We start from the raw sequence: 12169 nt of genomic DNA, 5'->3' as shown, positions 1-12169 counted from the left end.
TATTTTTCCGATTGGCTACGAAACGAACCACTATTGTAAAATAACCTGCCTAATTAACCCTACTTGCTAACCTAATTAACCTAGTTAAATTGCAATTTAAGTGGAATTTGTTGCAAAAAAATTTGTCAAAAATAAAATTATATATCTGTTATTAATAACTTTGTTGAAAAATTCGAGTCCTGGCTGGGCCAGTTGCCATTTCTGTGTGGAGTTTGCATGTTCTCCCCATGTTGGCGTGGGTTTCCTTCAGGTGCTCCGGTTTCCCTCACAGTCCAAAGACACGTGCCATAGGTGAATTGGATAAACTAAAATTGGTTGTAGTGTATGACTGTGTGTCTGAATGTTAGAGTGTATGACTGTTTTCCACTGCTGGAGAAGCTGGCAGTTCATTCCGCTGTGGTGACCCCTGATAAATAAGGGACTAAGTGGAATGATCATTTCACTGGAGGGCTAATAATTGTGCCTTCAACTGTACGTGTTATTACTCATCCTCAAACTAATATTCTGTCAGTTTCTATCAGCTTTTCTATGGACTGTATGGCATTCAAGAGGCAATATCTAGAAAATTGAGCAAATCAGCAACAAACTACTGTAGCAAAACACCTCAGTGAGTTTCTCATGACCAATCATGACTCACTTTTCTTCAGACAATGTAAAAATAATAAAGCACACAGTTTGTGCAGCAGTATTTTCTTTCTCCTCGATATCACTGTATTCAATCGAAGCTCATTCAAATATAAAGTCATATCATAAGAGTCTATCTGGAGTGGCGTTGCTTTATCAAATGTTATGCGCTTTTGAAAATGTCACGAAACCATTTTTTATCGTTGAGATTGCACGTCTGTTTCCATTGCACCAGTTCAATTATTTATGAAATGTCAGTGTGATAAGTGTGCGGCAGAGGATTGACAGTGGCCCGTGTGAGTGTGTGTGTGAGTGTGTGATCTCGAATCGATGGCCGCTCAAGTGCTGTTCGATTCTTCATGCACAGGTGAGAAAGCAATCTGTCGTTGTTTTATCCCAAGTGGGAAAGAGGACAAAGTGAGCCAGTGTGAGAAATCTATCGCATGAAGACAACAGCCTGTCCAATCAGATCATGAAAGTTCCCCTTTCGCATATTCTGACTCATCAAATGATCATCCTGAATCTCTTATTTACTTATATACTATTAATAATAATAACATTATACTAAAGCAAATTGTCATGAATAAACTAAAAAAGCCCCATGACATGAAGAAGGCATGGAGGCGATGGTTTTTATATTTATGTAGGCTAGAAAACAATCATTTTTGAAATATTTTAATCCTTTTATTATTTTTCATTTGTAAAGATATTTGCGTATTGCTGTACATCCTGTGTGTATTAAGCAATGTGTAAGCGAGGCACACATCTAACGCGCTCTGCGCTGGACTTTAGACCAGCTTTGATCTGGTCTATTGTGCAGTCTATTATAGTTCCTCAAAATAGCAACGCGCCAGCAATGCGCCTCAACACGCCTCCTTTTTTAGACCAGAACGCTATGGGCGCATGTGCGCAAATGCATTTGCTATTTAAACAGCAGGGTGCAAAACGTCAAAACGACTACTGCGCTGAGCTGAAACTAACAAACAACAATTGAGTCACGCCTTTCGCCGCATTGCACCGGGTGTATGATAAGGCCCAAACTTTGAAGATCAATATCTCAAAATCATTCAGAACGCAGCTAGAACCTTATAATTCCAAGGTGACAATATGGGTCCTTCGTATGTTTTTTTTGTAGTATTATTTATAAAGTTATTAGGAAGCATGCTGGATTTTAATATTTTTTTATTTTTTAATATTGTTTGTAAGTGATTTGTCTCTTTATGTCTTTGTTGTATCATGAAATGCTACTACCGTAATTGAATTGCCCCTAGTGGGATTAATGAAGTTGTTATATTAATTGTAATATTATATTAATATTATTAGGCAAGTCACGATAGTTTGTTGTGTAGACAATCAAAAAAAAAAAAAACTATTAAAAAAAAAAAAAAATATATATATATATATATATATATATATATATATATATATATATATATATATTTTTTTTAATAGTTTTTTTTTCTCATTATATATTGCTTAAAGGGGCTAATAATTTTGAAAAAAAAAAATCTAAAAAAAAAAAAACTGCTTTTATTCTAGCTGAAATAAAAACAAATATGACTTTCTCCAGAAGAGCAAAATTGTATTGGAAGTACTGTAAAAAATTGCTTGCTCTGTTAAACATCATTTGGGAAATAATTGAGAAAGAGAAATAAAAAATTAATTACAGGAGGGCTAATATTTTTTACTTCAACTGCATATATATATATATATATATATATATATATATATATATATATATATATATATATATATATATATATATATAATTTTTTTTTGTTTTTAGCATCTGCTGCGTAAGAACTTGCTGGATAAGTTGGCGGTTCATTCCGCTGTGGCGACCCCGGATTAATAAAGGGACTAAGCCGACAAGAAACTAATGAATGAATATTTTGATATATATTCATGAGCACAGCACTGACGGATCTCTTTCTTGACCTCTGATAGTGTAGTGCAGGTGCATTTGGTGTGCACTGTTTGTGTTGGCATATGTGATCAGAAAGCACAGCCATACAGTGACGCGCGACAGCAAGAACAGATGGTTGCGCACAAATGCTCAGATTTACCTGCTGTCATGTCCTTTACTACAGTCTGGACATGAGAATCATGTTCACAACTTTCATCTCATCGTTAATAATCATTATGGGTGTGAATATATCTCATTATTCTCATGTCCCAATTCCCATTCCCAGTCATTTATATACAACATATTATAATATTACTTTGTTATAATATTATAATAATATTATTATTTGATAATTTTGTCTTTTAATTTTGGTGTATTTTACAGTACTGAGTTGTGGCTGGAAGGGCATCTGCTGCGTAAAGCATATGCTGAAATAGTTGGCGGTTCATTCCACTGTGGCAACCCCTGATTAATAAGGGACTTAGCGGAGGGAAAAATTTATGAATGAATGTTTAGGGTGTAAAATTTGGCCATTTTCAACACTGCACTTTATGCCTTTTCTGATTTTTAAAAATGTTTTGATCAATATTATAGCAATAATGAGAGTTAGAATATACTAGAATTGAAATATAAATAATATAATATAAAACATAACTTATATCTAATACATTTTATTTTTGGGGTTAAATATGACAAAGGTTTGAAAATTTTCAAAAATGACACCTCAATTTAAATAAATATTTTAATTATATGACATAAATAAAAATATGAACATAACTTATATTTTTAAATGTTGGGGTGAAATATGAGGGAGAATGTATATTAAATAAAAACATAAATATATATTTTTAAAAATATATTTAAGATGCCTTTTGTATTTTTAAAATGTTCAAAAAGAGCAAAAAATGTAGCATCCTATTAAATAATGTTCTAAATTCTAACATACACCTCAATATAATATGATAATATCCTATAATATGATGTAATAGAACAGAAAAGAACAGAACAGACCAAAATACAATAGAAAAGAAAAGAAGAGAATAGAACTGGACAGAAAAGAAGAAAACAGAACAGAATAGAAGCGAACACACGGAAACAGAATAGACTAGAGTAGAACAGAACAGAATAGAACAGAATAGATTAGAATAAAGCAGACTCAAACAGAACAGAACAGAATAAAACAACAGAATATAACATAACAGAATGGAAAAGAACAGAATAGAATAAAACAGAAAAAAATAGAACAGAACAGAGTAGAAAAGAATAGAACAGAATGGAACAAAACAGAATAGATTAGAATAAAACAGAATCCAATAGAACAAACTAAAATAAAACAGAACAGATAGAATAGAATAAAAAAAGAACAGAATAAGATAGAACAAAACAGAATAGAATAGAATAGAACAGAACATAATAGATTAGAATAAAACAGAATATACCAGAACAGAATAGAACAGAACAAAATAGAATACAACAGAATATAATATCATAGAACAGAGCAGAGCAGAACAGAATAGAGCAGAGCACAACAGAATACACTGAAAAAAATTATTCAGAGATGGTACCTTGGATTTACTCAATTTTTTTACGTTAAGTGGTTGTAAACAATTTATTTGTGTTGAGTTTAAACAAACAAATTAAGTTGAACATTATTAAACTTAATTTGTTTGTTTAAATTCAACACAAATAAATTGTTTGCAACAGTTCTGCATGCAACACTTTTTTCAGTGTAGAATAGAATAGAACAGAACAGAGCAGAGTAGAATAGAATAGAACAGAGCAGAATAGAGCAGAGCAGAATAGAACAGAATAGAGCAGAGCACAACAGAATAGAATAGAACAGAGCAGAGTAGAGTAGAATAGAACAGAGCAGAGTAGAATAGAACAGAATAGAGCAGAGCACAACAGAATAGAATAGAATAGAACAGAGCAGAGTAGAATAGAACAGAGCAGAGTAGAATAGAACAGAATAGAGCAGAGCACAACAGAATAGAATAGAACAGAGCAGAGTAGAATAGAACAGAGCAGAGTAGAATAGAACAGAATAGAGCAGAGCACAACAGAATAGAATAGAATAGAATAGAACAGAACAGAACAGAGCAGAGTAGAATAGAATAGAACAGAGCAGAGTAGAATAGAACAGAATAGAGCAGAGCACAACAGAATAGAATAGAACAGAGCAGAGTAGAATAGAATAGAACAGAATAGAGCAGAGTAGAATAGAATAGAACAGAGCAGAGTAGAATAGAACAGAATAGAGCAGAGTAGAATAGAATAGAACAGAGCAGAATAGAGCAGAGCAGAATAGAACAGAATAGAGCAGAGCACAACAGAATAGAATAGAACAGAGCAGAGTAGAATAGAACAGAGCAGAGTAGAATAGAACAGAATAGAGCAGAGCACAACAGAATAGAATAGAATAGAACAGAGCAGAGTAGAATAGAATAGAACAGAGCAGAGTAGAATAGAACAGAATAGAGCAGAGCACAACAGAATAGAATAGAATAGAACAGAGCAGAGTAGAATAGAACAGAGCAGAGTAGAATAGAACAGAATAGAGCAGAGCACAACAGAATAGAATAGAACAGAACAGAGCAGAGCAGAGTAGAATAGAATAGAACAGAGCAGAGTAGAATAGAACAGAATAGAGCAGAGCACAACAGAATAGAATAGAACAGAACAGAGCAGATTAGAATAGAATAGAACAGAATAGAGCAGAATAGAACAGAATAGAGCAGAGCACAACAGAATATAATAGAACAGAGCAGAGTAGAATAGAATAGAACAGAATAGAGCAGAGTAGAATAGAATAGAACAGAGCAGAGTAGAATAGAATAGAACAGAATAGAGCAGAGTAGAATAGAATAGAACAGAACAGAGCAGAATAGAACAGAATAGAATACAATAGAATAGAACAGAACAGAGCAGAATAGAATCGAATAGAACAGAATAGAGAAGAGCAGAATAGAACAGAATAGAGCAGAGCACAACAGAATAGAATAGAACAGAATAGAGCAGAGCAGAATAGAACAGAATAGAATACAATAGAATAGAACAGAACAGAGCAGAATAGAAATGAATAGAACAGAACAGAATAGAGAAGAGCAGAATAGAACAGAATAGAGCAGAGCACAACAGAATAGAATAGAACAGAACAGAATAGAGCAGAATAGAACAGAATAGAATACAATCGAATAGAACAGAACAGAGCAGAATAGAATCAAATAGAACAGAATAGAGAAGAGCAGAATAGAACAGAATAGAGCAGAGCACAACAGAATAGAACAGAATAGAGCAGAGCAGAATAGAACAGAATAGAGCAGAGCAGAATAGAACAGAATAGAGCAGAGCAGAACAGAAAAGAACAGAATAGAATAGAAAAGAACAGAATAGAGAAGAGCAGAACAAAATAGAACAGAAACTCCTAAATGCAGTACCTTTTTTTCTTTAAGGTTCAGGATAAAATGTGATCTCATTTGTTTTTGTGAGTTTCCCCTTCATAGATCACTGCCACAAAATAAATCACATTACGTACTCGCAAGCAGTCCATCCAATAACATTGAGTTTCATAATTAATTCAATCAATTTAGGTGTAGTTAAATTGAACGCTGAATATAATATTTTAATGTCAATTATATCTGCATAATGATGAAATAATGAAATAACAGGTGTGCACTAATTCTAATCTCCCAATGTTACAAATGAAGATCATAATTGAAAATCCAAACCAAACATGCATTTGATTTTAATATGCCACTTGGCAGAGGCGTTCAGCGAGCGCATCAGTTTAAGTAGCTGTTGACTTGTGTAGTAAATCACTGAAAGGTTTTGTAGCGTTTGAGCAGATCCGCAGAACCAGACTGTCCACATTATTGCCACCCACACGTTATTATGTCTGAAGCAGCATCCGGTGGCCCACATTTCAAAGAGGTGCTGTGTTTTGAAAGGGAATTAAGTCAGAGCGATGGCTTAGTAGGATTGCTGCTCATGCAGCCAATACGAGTTTGAGTTCAGCTAATATTTGATTTTCTAATCTGATTTCTTTTCATCTGTTTTTATGTCACTTTCAAAGTATTTTTTTGTTGTTTTTTAAAATATTCAAATGGCAGAGATGCAACAGCAGGTAGAAAGTAACAAAGTGCACTGCAAAAAAAAAACAGTTAGTTGACTTTAGTTAAAATAAGTGAGTAAACCTGTTGTTTTTAAAAAGATTAGTTGACTTACATTTTTTAAGGCTTAAAGGCATTAATTTTAGTAAATGAATTATGTGCTTAATTATACACCAGTGGTTCCCACACATAGACTTTACTTGTGCGGGCCATCCAGGTATGTTTGGTGACATTATTTTATGCTATTATCATTCTTTTACAATTTTTTTTTGTATCCGTGATCAATTAACCTAACCCAGGCTTGTTCTGAAAACGTACCCCTATACACATTTCTGAAGTCCCAGGAGGTACGTTTTTAGTAGTTTTTGCAGAGTCCTCTGTGTATGCTTTTTGAGATCTCAAATTTCTCTTGCATGTGTCAGATTTCTCTTCGCACCTGCTGTTCTCACGTTAACCCACAAGAGGCCGTTGTTGACTGACTGTTTGACAGACTGATTCCCTAAACCCAACCAACAATTTTCTTGCCCTACAATGTTCCTATTTCTTGTCGTGTGTGTGCGAGAACTGAAAAAAATGCGTCCGTCCAGGGTTTCTAAATCTCCTAAAATGTCTGGGATTCGACTTTTGGTTTCGTTTTCTACAGTCGTCGTTAATTGTTTGTGATTTTGTATTACATTTTTATTTTAAGCCGCAAGAGCGAGAGAAACATGCAATAATTTTAATTCTTTTTATTCTAAACGACTCAGATAAACTTTTCTATACTCAAAGGATAAAATCTAAACTGGCTGCAAAACATTTGTACACCGTTAGAAATGGTTATATAACTTGTTTGCCTTATTTAAATAATCTACATTTTTATTCTTGTAATTATTATAAAAGGTTATTATTTAATCATTCATTCATTCATTTTCTTTTCATCTTACTCCCTTTATTAGTCTGGGGTTGCCACAGCGAAACCACCAACTTATCCAGCATATGTTTTACACAGCGGATGCTCTTACAGCTGCAACCCAGTACTGAAAAAACATCCAAACACACTCATACGCTAAGGACAATTTAGCCTACTCAATTCACCTTTACCGCAGGTTTTTGGACTGTGAGGGAAACCGGAGAACACGGAGGAAACCCACGCGAAAGCAGAAAGAACATGCAAACTCCACACAGAAACGCCAGCTGACCCAGCTGAGGCTCAAACCAGCGACCTTCTTGCTTTGAGGCGAAAGCACTACATACTGCGCCACTACGTCACCATAGGTTATTATTAAAGTTATTATTATTATTATTAAAGTAAAAGGTGTGTTTCAATCCGGCCTCCACCACAAGTTTATTTCAAACCTGTGGAAAGCACTGTAGACTCTCAGAAATAAAGGTACACAAGTTGTCACAGGGGTGGAACCTTTTTAAAAGGTACAAATTTAGTACCTCAAGGGTACATATTAGTAACTAAAAGTACAAATGTGTTCCTCTTAAAATTTTTAGGTACTAATATATACTTTTGCGGTACCAATATGGACCCTTTGAGTTCAATTGTGTACCTTTTGAAAAGGTCCCACCCTAGTGACAGCTCGCGTACCTTTTTTTCTGAGAGTGTACATTGTTAAAGATGTTCGTAAATTACACAGTATTTTACTGTAGCACAATTATGCAGTAAGTTACCATATTTAAAAACTTGCATTGTGAACAGTACTGTATATTTTACAGTAAAAATACTGAAAATATATATGTAGCAAGATAAATGGTGTAAATACAGTATTTAATTTTAATTACTGGTGAACTGCTGCCAGTAAGTTACTGTAGATTTTGCAGAAAATTGTTAAGCATTTCTAAATCAAGTTAAATGAACTTAACGATTCAAGTGACAATAGCTTTACTCACTTTTTAAGGCAAGGCAAGTTTATTTATATAGCACATTTTTATACACAGTGGCAATTCAAAGTGCTTTACATAAACAAGAATAAAAGAAACAAGTAAAATAAAAATAAAAACAAATAATAAAAATGAGTAAAAAACAAAAAAACACAAAAACAGGTAAAATGTGATATAAAAGAATGAAGAAGAAGAGAAAAACATAATAGTGCGACTATTTACTAAAGTAAAGTCAACTTGTGGCTTTCAAGGCAACGTGTTAACTCACTTTTTATGTAAATAATCACTTTGCACAGTGTGAAGCAAATCAAAAATGTAAAAGCTTCATATTACAATAAGGTTCCATTAGTTAATGTATTTACTAACATAAACAACGAACAATTCATTTATTACTGCATTTATTGATCTTAGTTAACTTTACTTAACTTTAAGTGCATTATACAATGTTAACAAGCACAACTTTGGATTTTATTAATGAAGAAGTAAATGGTGAACTATATCAAATGCTGTAAGTATTATTTATGATAGTAAAATAACTAATGGATTGTAAAGTAAGAACACATATAAGAACACATATATAATAGGGCGGCACAGAGGCGCAGTTGGTAGCACTGTCACTTCACAGCAAGAAGGTCGCTGGTTCGAGCCTCAGCTGGGTCAGTTGGTATTTCTGTGTTTCATTGTTTTTCCATGTTAGTAAATACAATAACTAATAATGAAACCTTATATAGTAAATTGTGGCCAATTTTATTTAGCAAGAACACATCAAAAAGTTAAAAAAAAAATAAGACATTAAAAATCTATTTTGAATAAATAAAATGTAATTTTTCTAACCTTCTAGTCATTAAAGATTTAAAGTATTGAAGCAATAACTTTTAAAGACAATTGAACATAAATAGCATAATATAGAATTTTATACAATTTTAGGGGTGAAATGTGGTTAATGTTTAAACGTTTTAAAAATTACACCTCGGTTTCAATTCAGTTTTTTAGTAAATGATATAAGTAACAATTGTATTTTTTTCTCTTTTAATTTTGGGGTGAAATTTGAGAGAGAAGGTGTATTTTTCATAAATGGGATAAATGGATAAAGTATAGATATAAAATGTGTAAATGGTGTAAATAGGCTAATTCTGAAAACATAGCCCTTTATAGATTTCTGGAAATTGTGAACTATGTAGCCAGAAGACTGTGTGGCTGTATTTCATCTTTATAACCAACTCTACGGGGCGGTATGACAGCGTTTCTTTTTGCGCTTCCCAGCTGACCGCTTCCCTTCATATAGACGGCTTTTCCGTTGTTACCAGTTTTCCCAGTGGCTCGCTGAGTATGTCGGAGGATTTGAGAAGCAGAGCGGAGTTGACAGTGACGGCGGGGTTTAAGTCTGTCAAAACAAAAGCCAAAAAAATACAAATAAACAAGTAAATAACAGGGTGAGAACGTTATAAAAATCTGAAAACGTGGTAAAATTCACGCGAGGGCTTTGCTTTTACTGGATTGCTTTTGAAAACACTATAGGTTGGGTTTAGGGGTGAGTGCTGGTCAATTGATGCTTTTGAAAACACTGTTGGTTGAGTTTAGGAAAGGGAATGGGTCAGTCAGTCAGTCAACAGCGGCCTCAAGTGGATTTATGCGATAACAGCAGGTGCGAATGGCACTCACGAAAGAAATTTGAGAACTGAAAAAGCCTACACAGCGGCCTCTGGTGGATTCACGAAAAACAAAAACTGCAAAAAAGGTAGCTCCTGGGATGTATTTGGTGCTCTCCAGAAATATATATTTAGGGGTACATAATCAGAATGAGCCTGGGTTAAATAATTCTCCTTCATCTACTTGTGATCTGATATAACATAACACATCTTAACATCAGGTGTGAAAGATGGAAATGCACGAGGCACCCTCCAAAACTCATTTAAATGCCAGCAAACTGTACATCGTAAAAGATTAGACCTTTTCATCTTGCTTAAAAATACAACCTTCAACACATAAATTCATAACTTAATCACTCCATCCAGTGTATTAAGAATTTCTAACAAAACAAGAAAACTATTTAGTTAATATCAATACAGATCAATTTAACCAATACTAAAATTCTCAAATCATAAGACACAAGATAAATGTTTCAATATGTCTCAGTTCTGCAGCTCCTGAATCTGCGATATGAAAAATATAACTCATAAAATCCAAGAAATAGCTCAGGTGTATTAATATAATTCTCATATATCTGCTTCTGATAGATGACCTTCTGGGGTCATTTTCTCGCCTTGCATCCATTTATAGCTCAGATCAAAACTCGTGCTTCTCCTAAAGATCTCACTGAGCTGGAGCTGAATTATGGCAGAACATGAGTAAATATTTGGCATGATTTTCTGCAGAGAAGAACGCATCTGTGTATGATCAGACCACCGTGATTAAACAGATGGGCTCTCGTCGAACCACCAGCACATGCTAAATACTTATGTATTTGGGGCTTTTAGGAGGATTTTAACACGTAATTGGAGCAGACATGCAAATGAATGTCTATCTACAGTGTCTGTCTGTCTGTCTGTCTGTCTGTCTATCTATCTACCTGTCAATCTACCCGTCTATCTATCCATCCATCCATTTTTGTTTTTTAATTTAAAAGTATTGTAATGTGTACTCAAAGAAGAATATAAGATTTAAGGCTGCAAAACTTATTGCTTTTTTATTTGTTTGATTTAGATTTTTTCTTACTCGTTTATACAAATTTAAGAGGACTGAACATAAAACAATAACATTTAAAATACATTTTAATTTTAAATATGTAGTTTTAACAAGCAGCAAATGTCATTTTTGAGTGTGTATAAATCTATCTACAGGCAGTGCAGTGTGGTGGTGCAATGGGTAGCGATGTCACCTCACAACAAGAAGGTCGCTGGTTTGAGCATCGGCTGGGCCAGTTTGGCATTTCTGTGTGGAGTTCACATGTTCTCCCCGTGTTCTTGAGCTAAATTGGCCGTAGTGTATGTGTGTAAATGAGAGTGATGGGGTGTTTCCCAGTGTTGGGTTGCAGCTGGAAAGGCATCCACTGTGTAAAACATATGCTGGATAAGTTGGTGGTTGATTCCACTGTGGTGACTCCTGATTAATAAATTGACTAAGTTGAAAAAAAAATGAATGAATGAGTAAATATCCATCTACTGTGATCACAAAGAGCAGCACAATTTTTAATAACTTTAGTTTTGTTAAATTTTTCCTTTTCACATTAATTTCAATCCTACTCTCATTACTGTAAAGTACAGTATTGTCACACAATTAAGATATTTTGACAAATATAAAGAAATTAACACAGTGAAATAAACCAGAAAATGCAAAACATACATGACAAAGACAAGTCCAGGTAATGGTCAAATAAAATGTAAAAAAATATTTATTAAAAATTACCTAAAATCAACAACATCAATGTTTCATTTTCTGTGTCTAATCTCATTTCTAATAGAATAATATAAAAGAGTTTTACAGGTAAATGAGCATCAAAAATGTGACTCTTAAAAGATAATAAACACACACACACACACACACACACACACACACACACACACACACACACACACACACACACACACACACACACACACACACACACACACACACACACACACATATATATATATATGCGCCCCATTTCCCATAATGCATCTGG

At 33.8% G+C, this 12169-nt stretch overlaps 1 protein-coding gene and 1 long non-coding RNA gene across 11 annotated transcripts in view; one reads left to right on the top strand and one right to left on the bottom strand.

Annotated features, from left to right (window-relative positions):
- LOC141386368 (uncharacterized) overlaps nucleotides 1–12169 on the bottom strand; it is a 171845-nt gene that overhangs the window by 66107 nt on the left and 93569 nt on the right. For 2 of the 10 annotated variants that reach the window (XR_012408245.1, XR_012408248.1), the window contains exon 3: nucleotides 8492–9889. The exons of 6 other annotated variants lie outside the window; for them this stretch is intronic. This is a non-coding gene — a long non-coding RNA (uncharacterized lncRNA). Of the gene's footprint in view, nucleotides 1–8491; nucleotides 9890–12169 lie in introns of those variants that run through there. 2 more of the 10 variants (XR_012408241.1, XR_012408246.1) reach the window with 2 other exon arrangements.
- Nucleotides 1–12169, top strand: part of rims4 (regulating synaptic membrane exocytosis 4) — a 74543-nt gene that overhangs the window by 11898 nt on the left and 50476 nt on the right. The window lies entirely within an intron of this gene.

Source organism: Danio rerio, chromosome 6 (genome assembly GCF_049306965.1).
Source record: "Danio rerio strain Tuebingen ecotype United States chromosome 6, GRCz12tu, whole genome shotgun sequence".
Lineage (NCBI taxonomy): Eukaryota > Metazoa > Chordata > Actinopteri > Cypriniformes > Danionidae > Danio > Danio rerio.
Note: the sequence above shows the minus strand (reverse complement) of the source record. Positions and strands in the feature narration are given on the sequence as shown.